At 37.8% G+C, this 23039-nt stretch overlaps 1 pseudogene; it reads right to left on the bottom strand.

The window, feature by feature from the left end:
- Window positions 1-2182: 2182 nt before the first annotated feature.
- LOC129463289 (uncharacterized) lies at window positions 2183-2277 on the bottom strand (annotated as a pseudogene).
- Window positions 2278-23039: the final 20762 nt, after the last annotated feature.

The raw sequence follows: 23039 nt of genomic DNA, 5'->3' as shown, positions 1-23039 counted from the left end.
CAATCATCCCATCTCAGCCTCCTGAGTAGCTGGGATTATAGGTGTGAGCCACCATGCCTGACTAATTTTTTATGTTTTTAGTAGAGACGAGGTTTTGCCATGTTGGTCAGGATGCTCTCAAACTCCTGACCTCCAGTGATTCATCTGCTTGGGCCTCCCAAAGTTCTGGGATTACATATTACTTAGTGTTATGTGAAATATGACCGGACAAGAATAGAAGCATTACTAACTATGTTCTCGCCCATCCTCAGAATGTATAGTATTACTTTTCACACTATACTATTAATAAAATCTAGCTTGTATGGAATTTATTTTATATTTAAAACAACCCCCTCAAGTTATGTAACTCACTTTCTTCTTTCTAGAAATGAGGAACTGAGGCACAGAGAAAGTGTATCAGTTGTCTCAGATACAAAACTACAAACCTTGTCAAGGCAATTAGGACCCAAAGTCGGTGGTCTTCAATGCTAACTACATTTCTTGATACTCAAAAGTGTTTGTTGAAGAATGAATGACACAGAGTGGATGAAAGACCGAGTATTACCTACATTTGTAACTCTCTACTAAATATACAAGGAAGCATAAATCCACATTATACGTACGATTGACATGTAATTCTAACTAAACTCAAAACCATACATATAGTCACTAAACCTTTCCAATCCAGCATGTTCAGTTTTGCAGTTGTTTGTCTTAAAATTCTAAATTACAGATCAGATTCATGAAATTCTGATTTACATTTACCTTAAATCTTAACTTGAAACCCAAATGCATGCATCTGCACTGGAAATCCCAAGAGGGAGATGGTGGCTACATGAGGCAGGCACAGCCAATTTATGTGCTTACTGCAGTGGGTTGAAACCATTGGCTGGTACTGGCTGAGGGAAACATACTTAATATTTAAATATTAATATTTATTAACATAAAGCACTTAATACTTTAGCTACAAAAGCTACTTTTTTCCGTGCAGTATGTGTGGAAAGTCAGAGGAAAAAAGTGTAAGTGGAAAAGCATGAGGCTATTTTCAGAAATTGCAAATGTCTTTGTTGCCTGTGGTAAACACTGCTGATGAGTGGGATGCCCTGTTGAAGAGACTAAATTCTGCCTAGAAAGTTACAGGTCACTGTGGAAGTGAAGCTCCTCCTTCTGGCCCTGGAAAAAATCATTTACACTGAGAAGGTGTTGGGATTGTGCAGAGCTATGACTTCACCTGAAATGCTTAACTGAAGATCAGCAGTCTGGTAGCAAGGGTTATGAATGTAAAACCCAGGGGAATTTAACCAGAAAGCATGGATTAAGAGAATTAATGAATAAAAAGACCCAATGTCAGCTGCAAAGTGAGAGAACATTCATAGCAAATTAATGGTTTGACAATGTTCCAAGCAAAAAGGCAATGTTTTAAGATTAGTATAAAGAAAGTTTAAAAATTTATAAGGAGTCTATTCTGAAGCAGTGTGGAATATTTTCTCTGAAACTTGCAGTAATAGAGCCTCTGTGCCTTCATGTACATGAAGGATTAAATCAAGTGGACTTTCAGAGATGATTTCCTTATTGCACAGGGAAAGAAACTTGGTCAGTGTGGGGTATGGGAAGCAGCCACTCCAACAACTGCAAATGCCACAGGCAGAAATCTCTGCCAAGGCTCAGTACCCCAAAGCAAATGAAAGCACAAAAGAGCAAGCATAGGTGAAGAGGAATACAAATAAAGAAAGGGAGAGAGGCAGATGAATGGAAGAAAAGAAAAGAAATAAACTACAATTAGAAAATTGCAAATAAAATTCAGTAAGTTAGTAGCCTGAAAAGCTCAAAAATTACAGGAGGTTGATTGTGAGGCTGAAGACAAGGAAGCCCCCAAGGTCAAGGACTGATAAGGGAAGGCAAACAAGAGGAGGAGCCAGGATGAGCCTGCCACAGGGGCTTGAGGAAGACACTAGCTGGGGAGAGGCAACAACAACTGTCAGAAAATTGAGGCATTTTGAAGTTGAAACAGATACATACTAGGAAGAAAAACAGGAAATCTCAGGGCATTCCGAAGTTGGAGCAATGAAAAACCAGGAAGATCCTGTAAAAGTTATATCCAAGTGGAAAATAACTTTTAAAGCAGTTTTGAAACAAGCATCTGACAATGAAATAGCAATCAAAGAGCTAAGAAACATATCCAGATTTTCTTTATCCAGTCATCAAAAATATGGAACACTTCACAAATTTGCATGTCATCCTTGTTTAGGGCCCATGTTCTGTGTCATTCCAATTTTGGTATATGTGCTGCTAAAGTGGGAAATGAAAGATTTTTAAAATCCTGTTTCAATTCTAACAGACATATCTGAACAGTATTTTTCATCAGTGTCAAGAATTACACAATATAAATAACTTCCCTGACTTCAAAAAAAAAAAAAAAAAGAGCTAAGAAAATGGTTTTAGCTCAGTATTATGTAGTGACAAATGAATAACACAAATCAGAGGAGAAAGAAGAAAATTGGCTGGGCAAGGTGGCTTATGCCTGTAATCCCAGCACTTCAAGAAGCTGAGGCAGGAGGATCACTTGAGCCCAGGAGTTCAAGACCAGCCTGGGCAGCATAGTGAGACTACGTCTCTACAAAAAAATGAAAAAAAAAATATCCGGGCATAGTGGTGTATGCCTGTGGTCCTGGCTACTTGGGAGGCTGAGGTGGGAGGATTGCTTGAGCCTGGGAAGTCAAGGCTACAGTGAGCCATGATGGAGCCACTGCACTCCAGCCTGGGCAAAAGAACAAGATCCTGTCTCAAAAAGAGAAAGAAGAAAATTATTAAAAACCGAATCTTTAAGTTATGAAAAGGACAAAGTCAAGCTTTTGAGCAAATGTTTTTATATTTCAAAAATAAATTCATTTTCTTATTGACTTCTACCTTTCACCATTGGTTACAAAACAAGTAATGAATTATAACAATTCATGAATATTGTTAACTATTTATGGAAAATATTTTCCCTAGCTGTACCTTTAATTAAAAGTAAATATTTTTGCATAATTTTAATGAAAAACATATCCTTTTTCAAACAGAAGCATATGCACACCTGCACACACATACACACATACACACACAAACACATGCACATACGTTGGGCTGTTTTTGACATGGAGTCAAATTTTTGGTTTAAGTACCTGTCCATTTATCAGAAATCTCCATTAACTTAACTGCATAAACCACATCCCAAAATAAATACTATAGGATTTCACCATCACGTTCTTTAAAATAAAGACTGAAATTAAAGATGTTTCTAGAGTTATCTTAATGCAAATTATTTTTATGCCATATTTCCAGTCTTTTTCAGCTTTCTAGCCCTCACTTAACACAATTTTAGTGACTTACCTTGCTTGTATTTGAAATCATTCAGCTTATTTTTACGAAAATAACTCTTTTTTGACAATCATAATTGGATTGATGCAATATTTAATTAAACTATGTAAATATAATAATTGATATACCTGAAATGAATGGGCTGAAAAAGCAAAAATCAATTTTGAAGAGAATAATACTCAGCCTGTGGGAACAAATATTTATAAGCTTCTTAGAGAGTAAACAACCAGCTGCATGCATTATCAAGCTTTGGGCAGCAGTTAGTAAGTTTCACAGCTGAATAGGAGTGTTAATTAATCCTGCAAAAAGCTAAGTGGGTTTTAAAAAGATAAGTTTCTTGGTCATAATGGTCAGTTGTAGGTATCTGACAATTGCTGATTATCTTGTTTGTAAATGTTTAGAGCTCACATGTGAAGTAACTTCACCTGTTCTTGCCTCTTAGTTCTATTATACACAGTTGAAGAGCAAAACATTTTAAAGTAAAAAATAAAAATAGAAACAATTCACATCCCAAATTTGCCACTTAAAAGCTACGTGATTTTGAGAAATTTCTTAACTTCTCTATGTTTCAGATTCTCACCTATAAAATGGAAATAAAAATGTAGAGCTCAGGTTGTTGCTAAGGTCAATGAGAAAGTGTAAGCAATGCATTTAGCATAATGCCATATAAAAAGTAGGTTTAAAATAGGGTAACTCTAACTATACTCTCAATCTCCCCTATAATCCTTTCTTTTTTCAGAATAACTTTTGCTTCTATATTTTTTTACACATCCATTGGATTTGCAAAGCTCTAAGATGTGTTTTTTTATTCTTCATACTCCTTTTCCAGGGAATCTCTTTCTAGCAAGGTTTTCTTGGTTTGTTAGCTTCTCCCTCTCTGTCTACCTACAACAAAGAGTTTGCTAGTCCAGTTCTTCTCCATGTACTTTGTCAAATCATGTCATGTCCCATCAGTTAATTGAGCAAATTAATCTGAAGTCTTTTTCAGATATATATGTCACTGAAGTGGATTATCCAAAACCCCGTCAACATACAGAATTGAGGAGCAATCTGATACCCTGTGTGTTGTAGGAAAATTCAGCAGCTTAGTAGAGTGCAGGCGTAAGATATTATGTTTGAGATATTTAGAATGAGTAGTGCAAAAGCAGAGTTGGGAGAGGGAGAGAGAGAAGGAAGTTTCCGAGCTCTTCAGATACAGTTGTTGAGCCATTACCATAGAAAAAAGAACTGATTATCTTAAAGGCACTTGCTTGCAGGAAGCATCACCTAAACAATACTATTTAAGTTCTAACTTTACACAGTCTTCTGCTTTAAAAGGTGTATTAGACATGCTGATCACATCCTATACCTATAAAATGTAGCCTTATTTCTGCGGTAATATCATGGCCACAGATCTAGAATAATTTTAAGTACAGTAAATATAGTAGACTCATAACAAAGATGTCCTTAACTCTAGAAATAGTAAAACTAAAAATGTGGTAATCCAGGTCTACAAAAATCAGAAAAGAGGTAGGGAGTTGGGAATACTGAATGTTTTTCCACATCCCAGAGCTCTCAAAATACAGCATTTTCACCATTAAAACCTTGAAAGAGGTTATTCGAAGGTAAATGAAATAATTCCACTGTACTTCGAAGGTAAATTTATGGAAAGTATTGTCTTGAGAAGTAATGAGTGGTACAAACTGAAAATATAAATTGCATTCTCATGTCTATTGAACAAATATTTTATTTATAAAATATTATACTACATGAATAAATATTTTAGTGTGTTCTCTCCTCCTCCCTATCACACTTTCCCTCTCCTTCCCTTGTCTCTGACTCTCTCCTACATTATATTTCTGTAGTCAATAACTTGTGATAAAAACCAATCATTAAATGTTTATTGAATCATAAATAACTTGGGACTTGAATGTAGAAAAACCTAACAGTCATCCTCATAGAGAAAAAAAAACTTTGATGGAAATGTGGAAAGACTGAACAACTTTTCAAATTTTGATATGCGCTCTCAATATGTAGGAACATCGTGCTATAATTAAGAGACTTAAGTCAGTTGTGATACTTATTAGATGTATGATTTTATCAACCTTACTTTACTTGTCTTTGAAATGACAAAAAAAGTCTTTCTTACATTTCTTTTGTGTGAACGAAAATGAGATAAAAATCAACTCTGCAACATGTTTACTACAATGTGTGGTACAGAAAAAGCCTTTCATAAATGGTAAGTGACGTGTGTGTATTTGTGTTTGTGTGTGTGGGTGTGTGTGTGTGTATGAAAAGCAAAATTAAGCTGAGTGCATGCGTGACAAGCCAACTGATTTGGGGTTTTCATAAATGACAGCAACTACACACTTTACCATAATTAGTAATCTCAAAACTGTTTATCATTTGTTCAGGGGGAAGCCACTGTACAATTACAGAACGCTTGGTGAAACACTACAAAATATTTGTGTATGAAATAGATACGAGATATATATATATAATAAATCAAATACCTCTAGGCATTATATACTAGCATAAAAAGTAATAATAGCAGGACCCCAAGAGCTAAACCATATTTATGATACAAAACAGTAAATTTCCAATAATTCTCAATTTTATAACACTTCTAGAGTTTTTCCTGAAACAGAAAGTGGATATCATTTTCTGTAATATTTATGGTTACAGTTAAAAGTGCAGAGCCCTTTGTGAAGTTTTGTGGACAATAAAACAAAAAAAGTTTTATTAATGCCTTGGAAAGCTTACAATCTCTTTTTTTTTTTTTTTTTTTTTTGAGACGGAGTCTCGCTCTGTCGCCCAGGCTGGAGTGCAGCAGCGCAATCTCGGCTCACTGCAAGCTCCGCCTCCCGGGTTCACGCCATTCTTCTGCCTCAGCTTCTCCGAGTAGCTGGGACTACAGCCGCCCGCCACCACGCCCGGCTAATTTTTTGTGTTTTTAGTGGAGACGGGGTTTCACCGTGGTCTCGATCTCCTGACTTCGTGATCCGCCCGCCTTGGCCTCCCAAAGTGCTTGGATTACAAGCGTGAGCCACCGAGCCCGGCCACAATCTCTTTAGGAAGTAAGAGGTTAAGCCCTAGCAACAATCAATAAAAAGATTCAGAAGACTGTATAATTAATCAGTATAAATTATTTAATAAATGTGACATGCCACTGATAAACTGCTATCTTGTCTGTTATTTTTTTAATGTGTTAATTCACCCTGCTAAGAATGCTGGATTTGAATCAGATTTACTTTCCTTGCAGGTAACAGGACCAAAGCTGATGTATTGGCTGAATTGAATGATTGACCAAGGGTCAACACTGTGATTTGTTCTAATTATACCCATTGGATCCAGAATACATATTTTACATAATTCTCAAGCATTATCGACAACACATTGAGTAAACACATGGGAAGAAAACCCTAGTTTATCTGTAATGACTATCATGTTACAGTACAAGGAACTCATGTTTATTAATTAGAAGCGCATGGCAAAATCACTAGGACCACTTTCTCAAAGGCTTAAATACCAAGGAGCCTGATTCGGCAACCCCACATGAAAAACACTGCTATTAAGAATACATAATCAGTACATAATCTCTCAGGTCAAGGCTTCTTCAAAAATGTGTCCTGCAGAAAAATAATGAAACCTTTTCTCTTATTCTGAAATTCTAAGAAGCAGTGTAGTATAGGGTAAAGAAAATAATATTTGAGACAGAAAACCTGGGTTTTAATACCTGCTCTGCTTCTGGAGACTACTGGCTTCCTTGACCTTCAAATAAAAATAATTTTTAGCTTGTAGGTTTCTCCTGAATATCTGATAAGTTAATATGTATTAAATTACACATGGTAAAACACAACACACATATATATAAACAATATTAATCTTTAAATTGATATTTATTTTTTTCAGTGTTTCTAGCATAGAATATGTATGGATAAGGGGTGAGAAGGGAGGTCAGACTTTCCATTCAGAACCTTTGAATTATTCTAACTTGTGTCCAAAAGAGTGATTTATTTTATCTTAGTAAACAGTATCTATTCTCTCACACTCACAAGAAATACATGTAATTTGAAAAAAAAAAAGTGAGAGAACACACACATTAACTAGGTATGATCTACACATATTTTCTATCTTATTCTATTCTATCACCTTATTCTTACAATAAACATTGTTATCCAGCAAAATGATTCCATGAGCTGTCAATAGACTGAATCCCACAGTTTACAAAGCGTGGCTCTACGAGGTATTCGAGACAGGGAAATATTGGGTAGGAGAGGATGGTTCCCTAGTAAGGTCCACCTTCAAACCTGGAAACCCAGAGCCCTAAATGAGAACAGGCATTCCTCTTTTCACCCCAAATTTGCCTTTTCGCTTGCGATGCCCCCTACCATGTACCCATATAAACCCCAAACCCCAGGCTCCACAAGCAGACAAGGGAACAAACAGAAGAGCAGAAGAACAGCAGAATGGTGCAGCAGAGGGAAGAGAAGGAACATCTGTGTGCCAGGGGGAGTTTAGCTGAGGACAGTCAGAGAGGAGATCGGCCACTGGATGTCCAAACTCCAGAGGAAGATCATCTTTCCACTCCATGCCCCTTCCAGCTCCCCATCTATCCCACTGAGAGCCACCTCCACCACTCAATAAAATCCTTGCATTCATCCTTCAAGTCTGTGTGTTACCTGATTCTTCCTGGATGCCAGACAAGGACCTGGGTACCAAGAGAGCACTGAGCTGTTTAACACTTAAGCCATCCACAGATGGCAAACCTAAAAGAGTGCACTGTAACACATGACCACTAGGGCTTCAGGAGTCTCAGGCTCCCACCCCTGGACGCTGCCATGGAGCCAGAGCCCAGGGGCACTCACCCCAGCTTCTGCACCTGCCCGTCTGTGTGCTCCCCTTCCCATAAGGGGTTTGAGTGTGCCTGGCAGAACAGAAGAGCCACACACATGTCCTGTGAGGGGGGTAAGGGAACTCTCCCATTTCAGTATGATTTGATGGACAGTGAATTGAAAACGGCCTTGAAAACCAATTCTTCAGGGTCTTAACTTTTAGGCTTCTATGCATGTGTTTTGACATTGTCTTCCTTGGTAAAGAGATTACAGAGGAACTCATCAATACCTCTTCAATAAGATAATTGTTGTAAGTCATTTACATAGTCAGCATCAAGTGTTGGGAGTAAGTATAGCTCAGTTGGCCTGTTTGTACAAGATAGAAAAGAAGAGGCAGAATGTCTAAGGTCTAGGGTGTTTTTGAGTGAATTCTTACTCTGAGAAGATCCTGATCAGCTAAGAAACAGCTCAGGAGACAGTGTAATGAGATCATGAACAAAGTGCCAAAGAATAATGTGAAGGTAGTGATGACTTAATAAAATTGGACTTGAATTCAGAAAATCAGCGTTCTTGCCAAGTTCCTGCCATGAACCGCTGAGGTATTGGCTCCTCTGATTTTCCAATTGCTCAGAATTGTATTATATTATGGTTTCCTGGAGTTTTCAAATGGTGAAGGACCTTAGAAATCATCATCTCTGACAATGTGCCCATTGAAAAATGTGAAAGACCATGTGGTACTGCTTGCTATTAGTTTTATCTCTTTTTGCTTCAAATTGTAGTATAAATATTGCCTAATATTAGAAGTTTCCTTTCTCCCTGAGTCTTTTTTTTCTCCATTATCAACAGCTTTTGATTAAGTGTAGACAATGGAAAGAAACATTGGCTTTGGAGGCCAAAATAACTCAGTTAACACCTTGAATTAATTGGTGCTGCTTCCATCAACTTTCGCAAGTTACTTAACTTTCTTAATCTTTGCATCTTTTATAAGTAAAATGAGATAAATAATTTCTCATAGGACCTATGTAACTATTAATAAGCAAATATGTTTTAATTTCATAGTATTTCCTGGTATTATAGTGGGCTCACTATAAAGATCCTTTGCCTTATTTATTAATTTATATATTACAATGAAGTATCTAAACACTTAGAGAATTCCCTACTTAATAAATATCGTTAAGAAGAAAAATCTGTATCTAGGATATATAAACCAAAATGTATCTGAGACAGGTCTCAATCAATTTAATAGTTTACCAAGGTTAAGGACATGCCTGGGAGAAAAAAAATATACAGAATCACAGAAACAGTCTGTGGTTTGTGCCTTTTTCCAAAGATGACTTTGAAGGCTTTAATATTTAAACAGGAAAAGTGGGCTGGAGGGGAACGATGGAGGGTATGGCAATCCACATGTCGCAAGACAAAAGGAGTAGGTCGGGGAATAATTAATTATGTTTTCATCTGGTGCTTAGTAAATCAGCAATTTACATAAGATAAGTGAACACAGAGTAGCTATCTGTATAGATATTTTACCTTTTAACTGTAGCTATCTGCTTAGGAACAAAAGGCAAGGCAGTGTCTTGCATGACTCATCTTCCAGCTTGATTTTTTCCTTTTGGCCTAGTGAATTGGGGACTGAAGTTTTCATTTCCCTTTCACAGATAAAAGTACAGACACTCAATTTTCCAACTTGACCTTCTTAAAGAGCAGATGTGTATATAGCCCAACAATCAATTATGGAAGAGTAGAAGAAATGGAGAATCATTTTGGGAGTGGCCATAATGGCAGCAATCCACTCATGTCTCCACAGCAACAATGGCCCAAGTGTCAGTATTTGAGATCTAACAAATAAGACGAAGTTGTAAGTCAAATAGTGACACCACTCTGCATGATGTTTGAGAAATGCAATATTTTAATTTTCGGGAAAAAACAGAGAAATTCAAATGAGTTCTATTATTCAGTCATTTATTTTAAAAGCTCTTTGTCCCTTATAATTTGGGAACTTATTTTACTGAATTAAATATACTTATGTGGAGTCCTGATAAAAAAGCAAATTTGAGGAAGGGGATCCAGGTATGGGAGGGCCCCAGGTGGGGAGAACAATGAACAATTGTGAATTTCTCTTCAGGCCCTGCCTCTCTGCAGAAAGCCCTGTCTCTGCTGTGCTGCCCGCTGCATCCTTACAATGTGTTTTCAAACCTTCTCTGATAAATTTGTCTTTCTTTATCTATGACTGTCTTACTAAACACCTTTACCATCCACAACACCATGCTAGCTAGTTGCTATCCACCCCATTTTGGTGGTTCACACGGGGGCTCTCTTTTTAAGGGCAACTCTCCCTCCTCTCTCTCTTTCTCAGCTTGGGACCCTCGGTGGGCTGTGTCTAAGCATGAACATAACTGAAGGTCTCTGGCCAGGAGTGCACTCTGGTGAGACTGAAAGGTATCTATGTGGAAGCGTTTGACTGCTGCTGCCCAATCAGGTGAGAGTTCAGAGTTTGCTTTCCCTTTCAGTCTTTCAGTGGATGACCTCTAGTATCCCTGTAGTGACTGACAGCAACTGGCCAGGGCCAGTCCATGGTGTAGCCTGAAGGCCATGAGGTGAAGAGGTTTGGCTCCCTTGCCTGAAAGGGAGAAAGGCCCGCTCCCATCCTTTCTGGTAGAAGGTCCCCAATTCCTCTTGGGTGTCTCAATTGGCACATGTGCTTTAGGGAACTCTGACCCCCTCTTTCTCATTCCAAAATCTACCGTGAAGACAGCCAGGCCTCCTGCAGACATTCTCAAACCAGGTGATCTCAAGCAGCCTCAGCGGTGAGTCGCCCCATTCCCATCTCCTCACCTGGGCTGGCGCTGGACTCAGTTCTCCCTTTACTGTTTTTCTTCATAACTGGGCTGATCACCCAGCGTAAGGGCCCTGCACTGAGGGGTTCTTTCTAATATTTGGGCCACCCTGTTAGAAAGTGCACCCAAGTCCCTCAGCGGACATGAGTGGAACTGTAGTCCTCAGTGGGATGCCCTGAGAGAATTTGCAGCTGGTGTCCCCTGCAGACATTAGCCCCCAGTGGCTTGTCATTTTCCATTCACATCATGGGACAAACCTGTTCTATTCCTTCAGACTCCCCTCTGGGTTGCATCCTAAAACACTCAGACAAATATAACTCTCAGACTCTCAAAAAGAAATGTCTAATTTTTTTGGTGTAATATAGCATGGCCCCTATACAGAAAATCCTCAAATTAGCCTCCTCACTCTTTTATAGCCAAGAGAAGAGTAAGGAGGATTAGGGCTAAGGAGAAAGAAAAACTCAGGGACAAGAGGCAAACTCAACTGTTGGCTAATGTACAAGCCTCCAGCCCCATCTAGGTTGCCCTTAGACACTCCTCCAAGTAACTGCCATTAGTGCAAAAGGCCAGGCCACTGAAAGGCAAACTATGCCAATAAAATAAGAGGGAAAAATCACCACATGGCTTACCTCTTCTGCCATAGGCTCCGCTACTGGAAACAGGGCTGCCCTGAGGGCTGAAAGGACCCTGGGACAGAATCTCAGTCCCTGATGGAAATAAGCTGAAAAGTACTCACTGCTCCAGCTGGCTTCCAAATCAAATATTATAGTTAACAAACCAAAGCCAAAGGCAGTTCTGGAGGCAAGTAAAATTATACATGGTCCTTTTGAGTTCAGAAGCTGCCTATTATGAAGATGCTTCCTCTACTCCTTTGTGGAAATACCTTTTGCTTATATGATAAAAACCTGGAAAACTACTCTCTGGACTGCAACAGGCTTTTAGACTGAGTCACTGTTGGAACTGAGTACATTAAAAGAAATAGATTAAATTAAAAGAAGGATGCATAATAATAACTTGCCTAGTCAGAAAATTCTCTTCAGCAGTTAAAATTTTTTTGCAAGCTTGAAAATACTCTAAACTCTGACTGGAAATAAGCAACAACAGTCACTTTGTGCTGTAGGTCAGTTGCTAAGGACTTGGTCTCTCACAATGACATCTGGGTTCAATTTCTGGCTTTGAAAGTGAGTCCTTTGTGGTTTAACAGTTGTGGTACTTTTGCCATGTATTAATTATTTTCTTCTCCATGGACAGCTTCCTATTTCTGTCTCTTTTCTCTGAGTTACTTTTGGGGCAATTCTAGATCTTGTAAATTGCTTACCATCTCTTTGGAGACATCTTGTGTGTTTGTGTTTAAGTTATTCCCTTAGTTAAGGCTTATTCATTTCACGTAGGAGATTACTCTTAGTAAAATATTCAAAAGCCATAAATATTGGTCATTTGTACGGATTAAAATCTGGTAATAAAAGATTTTAAATGAATTTTTCTTTTGAGAGCTCTGTAGTGAGAATTCAACTTAATTAAAGCTGGTATTTGGATTGTATGTGTACAGATACTGTTTTTAAAGCCCCTTCTCTCCCTTAGAAACTTCTTAGTTGATAGAATTTTGTCTAGATTCTTTTTATGTCTTTCTGTGCATTTATATGTGTTGTGTGTATTATGTTTTTATAAAAGAGCTCTAATTAATTGGCTTCAAGAAAAATAAGCACTTAAACATATTGCCAGAAAAACAGAAACGTTAATGCCTTTTAGGTCATACGACTCTATTTAATCCTCTTAAAAATTAAGACAGTTTGAAGCTTATTGGTAAAGTAAAATAAAAATGACTTCAAAGGTCACATATTTGCACTGAATTAGACAGGTCAGATACTGTTTAACAGATGCTTTAAGGCCATAACTTGCTTCTGTTACTTTTAATAATTGTTTGACTTATCTGTTTTACAGTCATTAGATCACAGTTAAAGGCCTGGGGACATATGGAGTTAGCCTGGTCCCCTGGCTGGGCTGGGAAGAATTAGACATTATCTGCAGCTCATCTTACACATGATTAAAATTACTCACCATGTTTTTCACCAAAAATAAACATTGCTGAGTTAACATTGTAACATACTTGAGACTACTGGAGAAACAGTTTACATACAAGGTGTAGAAGGAAAGTAGAATGTGTTTTTGGTAGGAGTTATAGAAGGTATGGGATTTTTTTTTAACGGAACGTAATCTTGTCTAACTCAGAGGGTTTTAAAGATTGGCCTAACCTAAAGAGTAATGGGACAAAACTAAAGGCTTAAGCAAGTTGAAAAGGGTTTGTGAAGCATTAATCTCATAAAATGTTCTGAGTATGAGCAAGTTGGCTAAGATTTAAAGGGGATTATTGAGTTTTCTGTAGGATGAACATTGAAATAAAAGCACACTAATGCAGGGCCAGAATCTAGGCTTATGTGTCTGAAGAATAGGGTTTTCTTAGAGAATTAGTCCCCTGTTTAACAGAAAACTGTAAATGGTTATAAGAGGTTTATGGAAATTTTACCATATGGTGAAGCTCATAAAGATTGGACAGATTGAATTAAATTTTAATAACAGGATGGAGGGACCAAGATGGCTGATTAGGAGCAGCTGGGATCATGGCTCTCACAGAGAGGAGTAAAAATTGCGAGTGAATTCAGCACTTTCAACTGAAATACCCAGGTTCTCCCATTGGGACTGACTAGGTGGACAACTTGACCCATGGAGAATGAAGAAAAGCAGGGTGGGATGATGGCCAACCAGGCATCCGCATGGAGCCAAAGGAACCTCTGCCACAAGCCAAAGGAAGCGGTGACTGATTGTGTGACCCCCACCTGGGAAACTAGGTAAAGATCTTTACAATCTGCGTATCAGGAGATCCCCTCATGAGCCCATGCCACCAGGGCCCTGAGGCCAACACACAGAGCTGTGTGGAGGCTCGGCAGCACAGCTGCAAAGGCACACACAGAGACCCAGGAGTTTTACATACTCCAGCCCAGGGAATCCTGGCAAAGCAGGAGATCCATTTGTACTTTCCCCTAGGAAGAGGGTTGAATCTGGGAAGCCAAGAAGCGTCACTCTGCAGGCCCCATTTCTGGCACTTCACAAGTTAAGACCCACTCACTTGGAATTCCAGCCAGCCAGCTGCAAAAGGCTGGAGACTGCCTGGGACAGGACTGAGTTCTGGGAGGTAGGGCAGCTGCCATCTCTGCTCAGCTGAGATGGTCGACTCAGCTGTTCTAGCCTGCTTGCTCTGGAGAATCCAGGCAGTCTGGACAAAGAGAAATCTCCCACAACACAGCACAGCTGCCGCACAAGATTGTGACTAGACTGCTTCTTTAATTGGGACCCTAATCCATTCCTCTTCACTAGATGGGGCCTTCCTGTGGGAATTTCAGCAGCTCCAGCAAGGGTTATGTGGACAGAACTCCGATCTCTCCCTGAGTTGAAGCCCCTGGTGGGGAGGAGCAGATGCCATCTCTGCAGTTCATTCGACTCAGCCATTCCAGCCTGTTGGCTCTGGAGAGTCCAGGCAGTCGGGACGAGGAGGGGTCCCCCCAAATGCAGAACAGCTTCTCTACCAAAAAGCAGCTAGACTGCTTCTTTCAGTGGGTCCCTGATCCCATTCCTCCTGACTGGGTGAGACCTCCCAACGAGGGTCTACAGACACCTGCCAGAGGACATTTGGGCTGGCCACAGGTCATTACCCCCTTGGGATGGAGCTTCCAAAGGAAGAAGCAGGCTTCCATCTTTGCTGTTTTGCAGTCTTCACTGTTGATACATCCAGTCATGGAAAAACCCAAGGCAAGTAGGGTCTGGAGCAGACCCCCAGCAAACTGCAGCCGCCCTATAGAAGAGTGGCCTGACTGTTAAAAGAAGAACAAACAGAAACAAACAAAAACATCAACAAAAAGGCCCCACAAAAACACTGTTTAAAGGTTAGCAGCCTCAAAGATCAAAGGTAAATAAGCTCACAAAGATGAGAAAGAATCAATGCAAAAAATGCTGAAAACTCAAAAGGCCAGAGTGCCTCTTCTCTTCCATATGACTGCAGCACCTCTCCAGCAAGGACACAGAAGTGGACTGAGGCTGAAATGGCTAAATTTATAGGACTATGCTTGAGAAGCTGGTAATAATGAACTTCGCTGAGCTAAAGGATCATGTTGTAACCCAATGCAAAGAAGCTAAGAATTATGATATAACAATACAGGAGCTGATAGCCAGAATAGACAGTTTAGAGAGAAACAAAATTGACCTGATGGAGCTAAAAACACAACGCAAGAACTTCACAATGCAATCACAAGTATCAATAGCAGCATATGCCAAGCAAAGGAAAGAATCTCACAGCTTGAAGACTATTTTTCTGAAATAAGACAGGCAGACAAGAATAGAGAAAAAAAAAAGAAGTAATGAATAAAACCTCTAAGAAATATGAGATTATGTAAAAAGAGCAAACCTATGATTGACTGAGGTATGTGAAAGTGACAGGGAGAATGGAATAAAGTTGGAAAACATACTTCAGGATATGAGTCAGGAGAACTTCCCCAATCTAACAAGACAGGCCAACATTCAAATTCAGAAAAATCCAGAGAAACCCAGTAAGACTTTCTGTGAGCAAATCAACCCAAAATAACATAAGCATCAGATTCTCCAAGGATGAAATGACGGGAAAATTTTAAGGGTAGCCAGAGAGAAAGGCCAGGTCACCTACAAAAAGAAGCCCATCAGACTAACAGCAGACACCTCAGTGGAAACCCTATGAGCCAGAAGAGATCAGGGCCAATATTCAACATTCTTAAAGAAAAGAATTTCAACCTGTAATTTCATATCCAGCCAAACTAAGCTTCATAAGCAAAGGAGAAATATGATCTGTTTCAGACAAGCAAATGCTGAGGGAATTCATCACCCCTTTTCCCCAAATTTAGTGCTTCCCTGCAAGAGCTCCTGAAGGAAGCACTAAATATGGGAAGAAAAAAAAAGTTACCAGTCACTACAAAGAGACACTGGACTACACAGAACTATGAAGCAACCACATAAACAAGTCTGCAAGATACCAGCTAGTATCATGATGACAGGATCAAATTCACACATAACAATACTAACCTTAAATGCAAATGGGCTAAATGCCCCAATTAAAATACACAGAATGGCAAGCTGGATAAAGAGCCGAGACCCATTGGTATACTGTCTTCAAGAGACCCATATCACATGCAAAGACAAACATAGGCTCAAAATAATGAAAAAAAAAAAATGGAGGAAACTTTACCAAGCAAATGGAAAACAGAAAAAAGCAGTGGTCACAATTCTCGTTTCTGACAAAACAGACTTTAAACCAACAAAGATAAGAAAATACAATGAAGGACATACATAATGATAAAGGGTTCAATTCAACAAGAAGAACTAAATATCTTAAATATTTATAATATATATTTATATTAATGAATTTAATTTATTATATAAATTATATATATTAAATAATAATATTTTATAATATTATAATATAAATATAATATTACATACCAATACAGGAGCACCAAGGTTCATAAAGCAAGTTCTTAGAGAACTATAAAGAGACTTAGGCTCCCACAGAAGAATAGTGGATAGTGGGAGACTGTCATACAATATTAGACAGATCATTGAGACAGAAAATTAACAAGGATATTCAGGATGTGAACTTGGTTGGGATCCAGCAGACTTGATAGATATATACAGAACTTTTCACTCAAAAAATTAAAAAAGTATACATTCTACTCATCACTACATGGAACTTACTCTAAAACTGATCACATAATTGGAAGTAAAACACTCCTCAGCAAATGCAAAACAACTGAAATCATAACAGTCTGTCAGATTACAGCACAATTAAATTAAAACTCAAGATTAAGAAATTCACTCAGAACCACAGAACTACATGGAAATTGAACAACCTGCTCCTGAATGACGCTTGGGTGAATAATGAAATTAAGGCAGAAATCAAGAAGTTCTTTGAAACTAATGAGAAGAGACAACATACCAGGATCTCTGGGATACAGCTAAAGCAGCGTTAGAAGGGAAATTTATAGCACTAAATGTTCACATCAAAAAGCTAGAAAAATCTCAAATTAACAACCTAGCATCACAACTAAAATAATTACAGAACCAAGAACAAACAAACTCCAAAGCTAGCAGAAGACAAAATTAACCAAGATCAGAGCAGAACTGAAGAAAAAAGAGGCATAAAAACTCCTTCAAGAAAATCAATGAATCCAGGAGCTGTTTTATTTGAAAAAATTAATAAAATAGATAGACTGGAAGTTAGACTAATAAAGAAGAAAAAAGAAAATTCAGATAAACACAAACAGAAATGACAAAGGGGATATTACCATTGACCTCACAGGAATGCAACCATCAGAGAATATTAGAAACGCCTTTGTGTACATAAAGCAGAAGAAATGGATAAATTCCTGGACACACACACCCTCCAAAGACTGAACCAGGAAGAACTTGAACCCCTGAATAGACCAATAATGAGTTCTAAAATTTAGGCAGTAATAAATAGCCTATCAATAACAATAACAACAAAAAGCCATGACCAGACAGATTCACAGCTGAGGTACAAAGAAGAGCTGGTACCATTCTAGTGAAACTATTCCAAATAACTGAAAAGGAGGGATTCATCTCTAACTCATTCTATGAGGCCAGAATCCTCCTGATACCAAAACCTGGCAGTGATAAAACCAAAAACAAAATTTCAAGACAGTATACCTGATCAATGTCAATGCAAAAATCCTCAATAAAATACTGGCAAACCAAATCCAGCAGCAAATCAAAAAGCTTATTTACCACAATCGAGCTAGCTTCATCCCTTGGATGCAAGGGTGGTTTGACAAACACAACTCAATAAATGTAATTCATCACATAAACAGAACTAAAGACAAAATCCAAATGATTATCTCAATAGTCACATTAAAGGCCTTCAATAAAATTCAGCATTCCTTTATATTAAGAAACCTCTCAATAAACAATGTATTGACAGAACATATCTCAAAATAATAAGAGCCATATATGCCAAACCACAGCCAATATCATACTGAATGGGCAAAAGCTGTAAGCATTCCCCTTGAAAACCAGCACAGGGCAAGGATTCCCTGTTTCACCACTCCTATTCAACATAATATGGAAGTTCTAGCCAGGCAAGAGAAAGAAATAAAAGTTATTCAAATAGAAAGAGAGGAAGTCAAACTATCTTTGTTTGCTGATGACATGATCCTATATCTTGAAAAATCATCTGAACCCAAAAACTTTTCAAGCTGATAAGCAACTTCAGCAAAATCTCAGGATGTAAAATAATTGTGCAAAAATAGCTAGCATACCTATACATCCACAACAGGCAAGCAGAGAGCCAAATCATGAATAAACTCCCATTGACAATTACTACACAAAGCATAAAATACCTAGGAATACAGCAAGGGAAGTTAAGGACTTCTTCAAGGAGAGCTACAAACCACTGTTCAAGGATATCAGAGAGGACACAACAAATGGAAAAGCATTCCATGCTCATGGATAGGAAGAATCAATACCGTGAAAATGGCCACACTGCCCAAAGTAATTTATGGATTCAGTGTTATTCCCATCAAACTACCACTGATATTTTTCATATAATTAGAATAAAGTACTTTAAAATTCATATGGAATCACAAAAGAGCCCATATAGCAAAGACAATCCTAAGCAAAAAGAACAAAGCTGAAGGCATCATGCTGCCTGACCTCAAGCCATGCTACAAAACTATGGTAACCAAAACAGCATGGTACTGGTAAAAACAAAACAAAACAAACAAACAAACAAAACACATAAACCAATCGACTAGAGTAGAAAACTCAGAAATAACAACATACACCTACAACCATCTGGTCTTTGACAAACTGGACAAAAGAAAGCAATGGGGAAAGGATTCCTTATTTAATAAATGGTGCTGGGAGAAATGGCTAGCCTTTTGCAGAAAATTGAAACTGGACCCCTTCCTTAGACCTTATAAAAATAAACTCAAGATAGATTAAAGACATAAATGTAAATACTTAACTTTAAAACCCTGGAAGAAAACCTAGGCAATACTATTCAGGACACAGTCATGAGCCAAGATTTTATGATGGAAACACCAAAAGCAATTGCAACAAAAGCAAAAATTGACAAATGGGATTTAATTAAACCTAAGAGGTCTGCAAAGCAGAAGAAACGATAATCAGCATGAACAGACAACCTACAGAATGGGAGAAAAATTTTGCAATCTATCCATCTGACAAAGGTCTAACATCTGAGTCCACGAGGAACTTAAACAAATTTAGAAGAAAAAATGAACAAAGAACCAGATTTAAAAGTGAGAAAAGGACATGAACAGACACTTTTCAAAAGAAGACATACATGGGGCCAACAAACATGTGAAAAAAAGCTCAACATTACTGATGATTAAAAAACGCAAATCAAAACCACAACGAGATACCATCTCTCACCACTCAGAATAAAAGTCAAAAAGCAACAGATACTGGTGAGGTTCTGGAAGAAAAAGAAACACTTTTACACTGTTGGTAGGAGTGTAAATTAGCTCAACCATTGTGGAAGACAGTGTGGTGATTCCTCAAAGACCTAGAGGCAGAAATACGATTAGACTCTGAAATCCCACTGGGTATGTACTCAAAGAAATATAAATTATTTTATTACAAAGTTACATGCATGCATATGTTCACTGAAACACTAATCACAATAGCACAATAGTAAAGACTTCGAATCAACCTAAATGTTCATCAGTGATAAACTGGATAAAGAAATATGGTACATATACTAAATGGAATACTATGCAGCCATTAAAAGGAACAAGATCATGTTCTTTGCAGGCACATGAATGGAGTTGGAAGCCGTTATCCTCAGGAAACTAATGCAGAAACACAAAACCAAACACTGAATGTTCTCACTTATAAGTAGGAGCTGAATGACGAGAACACATTGACATATATGGGAAAACAACAAACACTACAGCCTGTGGAGGGGGTTAGCGTTGAGAGGGACAGTGTCAGGAAGAACAGCTAATAGATGCTGGTCTTAATGTCTTTTTGATAGGATGATCTGTATAGCAAACCACCTCAGCACATGTTTACCTATGTAACCAACCTGCACATCCTACTCACGTACCCTTGAATTTAAAATAAAAGTTGCGGAGTGGCGCGGGAGGGGGGGACAATTGGATATATTTGTTTATTACGTTTTATTAAGAATTTGATTTAACATTAACAATACTCTAATACAAAGGTGAAATTCAGTTGTTTCTTTTAAATAAGATTTTCGTGTAATATTAAAAAAATATTTTTTTTTTTTTTTTTACTTTTTGGTAAATAACAGAAAAAGGAGAGGAGAGGAGACAGACTCAGCCTCATGCTGTCATTATTGCATCTTGTTTGGAAAGCTTGGTCTCCCCTCTATTAGCTAGTAAAGATTTTTGTATTTTAAAAATTTTGGAGTTATCTATTTTGGCTAAATAAATGACTTATAGTGATTCTGTACTAATCTCCTTTTCTGAGCAACTCTCTTCCAAATCCTGTTGCATAAATGGAACACATGGCACATCCTCCCTCCAAAAGAAAAATTCATACTCCTTTGTATTACTTAAGGGACCAATTACCATTCTCCCAAAAGTCCCAGTGATTAAGTTGGTTATAATTGAAAGGGAATTATTTGGGACAGTCTTTCTAACATTGGTCTGCTATTTTAAAAAATGTTTTCTTAGGGTATTAATGTGATCTTAATAAAATTGCAAGAAGTTTTACTTTTAACGTTTCTTTTAAAAAACTTCTCAGAGGCCGGGCATGGTGGCTCACGCCTGTCATCCCAGCACTTGGGAGGTCAAGATGGGCACACGACATAAGGCCAGGAGTTCAAGACCAGCATGGACAACATGGTGAAACCCTATCACTACTAAAAATACAAAAATTAGCTGGATGGTTGCATACCTCCATAATCCCAGCTACTCAGAAGGCTGAGGCAGGAGAATCACTTGAATCTGGGAGATGGAGGTTGCAGGGAGCTGAGTTTGCATCATTGTAATCCAGCTTGGGCAACAGAGCAAAACTCTGTCTCAAAAACAAATAACAAGAGCAACAAACTTGTCAGTATCATATCTCAGAAATTTAACTATTTGCAGTGTCTCACTGCTTCCTTCTTTTTCTTCCCTGTAGCAGGCCTGAGATAACAACTCTCCCTTTCAGTTTTTGTCAGCTCCTATAACTTTTTCTTCTGGTTCTAATTGTTACTATGGCATAATGCTAAAATGTTTCATCTTGAAGGTCAAAAAATTAAGCAATGTTTTCCTCTAACATAACTTAATTTTGTATCCTTGACTTTTCTTAATATGTCTAAATTCTCATTGTAAAACAAACAGAAAACTAACAAAAAAACCTTCTCATACTGTTCTTAAGAGTCATGTATTCCCTTCCTATACTCATAACCCCAAACACAGTCTTACAATATTTTATCTTCCAGAATTCAGCATTTTCACCTTCAAGTGATGCTATTAACACAATATCAGTTTCTCCCTAATGACGTCTACTACATTTACAAGTCTCCCATGGATTCAGCTGGATATCAGTTTCACTTGATATGCACCCCCTCTCTAATGAGTCCCTTTCTCCAGCAAGATCCAATATCCTAGGCCCCAAAATGTGGGACAATGACTACAGGGTTTCCTGACAGACCAACAACCACAGGTAGGGTCAATTCTATGCCACAGACCAGCAGGAAGTAGTTGGAAGATGAGACCTCTGCCCCAATACCAAAGATTTGCCATTGTTCTATATAAGGGTACTGTGGGAGTTCTTATGAGAAAGCAACAATGAGGAAGGTGCCCTAGGATGAGGAAGATCCCAAGTGGGGAAAAAAATGAACAATTGTTCTGAGAGACAGCTAATCACAAACAACCTGGGGGCACAATGACCTCATTCCATGGTGCCTCCAGCAGCAAGACCTTGTTCTTCATATAGTCCCCTCCAGCATGAGACTATAAAATTTCCCTCCAGCCCCTGCCTCTTTGTAGACAGGCCTGTCTCTGCTGTTCTGTCCATTGATCTTTGCAACATATTTTCATACCATCTCTAATAAATTCATCTTTCTTTACTATGGACTATCTTGGTAAATACATTTACCACCCATGACACCAACCTCAGTTGCTACCTGTGACAACTTGCAGTTATGGTAAGTTTCTTGTAAACACATGCTTTTCTAAAATGTTCAAGAGTTATTAAAATGTATTGAACTCATTTATCTGAAGCTTATCCATGTCAATCTTGCTCATTCATGCACTCAATGAATGAAGAGAGTGAGAAGAAAAATTAGCAGATGTCCTATACCTAACAGTCTTTTAGTTATACTCTATGGCTTATAACAGGTTAGTATAAATATACAGTGTTTTAACAAGCACTAAATTGGGAGTCAAATGAGTTGATTCCAGCCTAAGGTCTATGACTAACTAGCTGAAGAACTTGAACATGTACATTCAGTTATGCTCTCAAGTTTCATTTATTTTGTTTGTTAAAAAATGTCAAGCAAACACAAAGCATGGACATTTCTAAAAGTGCACTGCAGGGACTTTCTGCATAAGAATGATTTGGAGTTTTTACTTGTTAATAAACAAGATTCCTGCATGCACTCCAACCCAGGTATAATGTCCTAGCTGATAGTGACAAATCACAGATTTCAGTCATAATAAGAAACTATGGAGTGTATGCTTTCATAGGTAATTAAATACTGAGAGGTCATTTTAAGAGACTTGATATGCCAAATATATTAAATGTTACTGTAAATTGAATATTCAATTTTGCTGCTTTACCCTGTGTAAGAATGGACAGTCATACACACACACCACACACACACATATATAAAAATCTATAAGTCTATATATAATATATAAGATTTTTATATTTTATATAAATATATTTTTGTATTTATATTTTATATATAAAATATATAATTTATATTTTATATATAAAATATATTCTTATATTTTATATATAAAATATATTCTTATATTTTATA

The sequence above is a fragment of the Symphalangus syndactylus genome, chromosome 14 (assembly GCF_028878055.3).
Source record: "Symphalangus syndactylus isolate Jambi chromosome 14, NHGRI_mSymSyn1-v2.1_pri, whole genome shotgun sequence".
Lineage (NCBI taxonomy): Eukaryota > Metazoa > Chordata > Mammalia > Primates > Hylobatidae > Symphalangus > Symphalangus syndactylus.
Note: the sequence above shows the minus strand (reverse complement) of the source record. Positions and strands in the feature narration are given on the sequence as shown.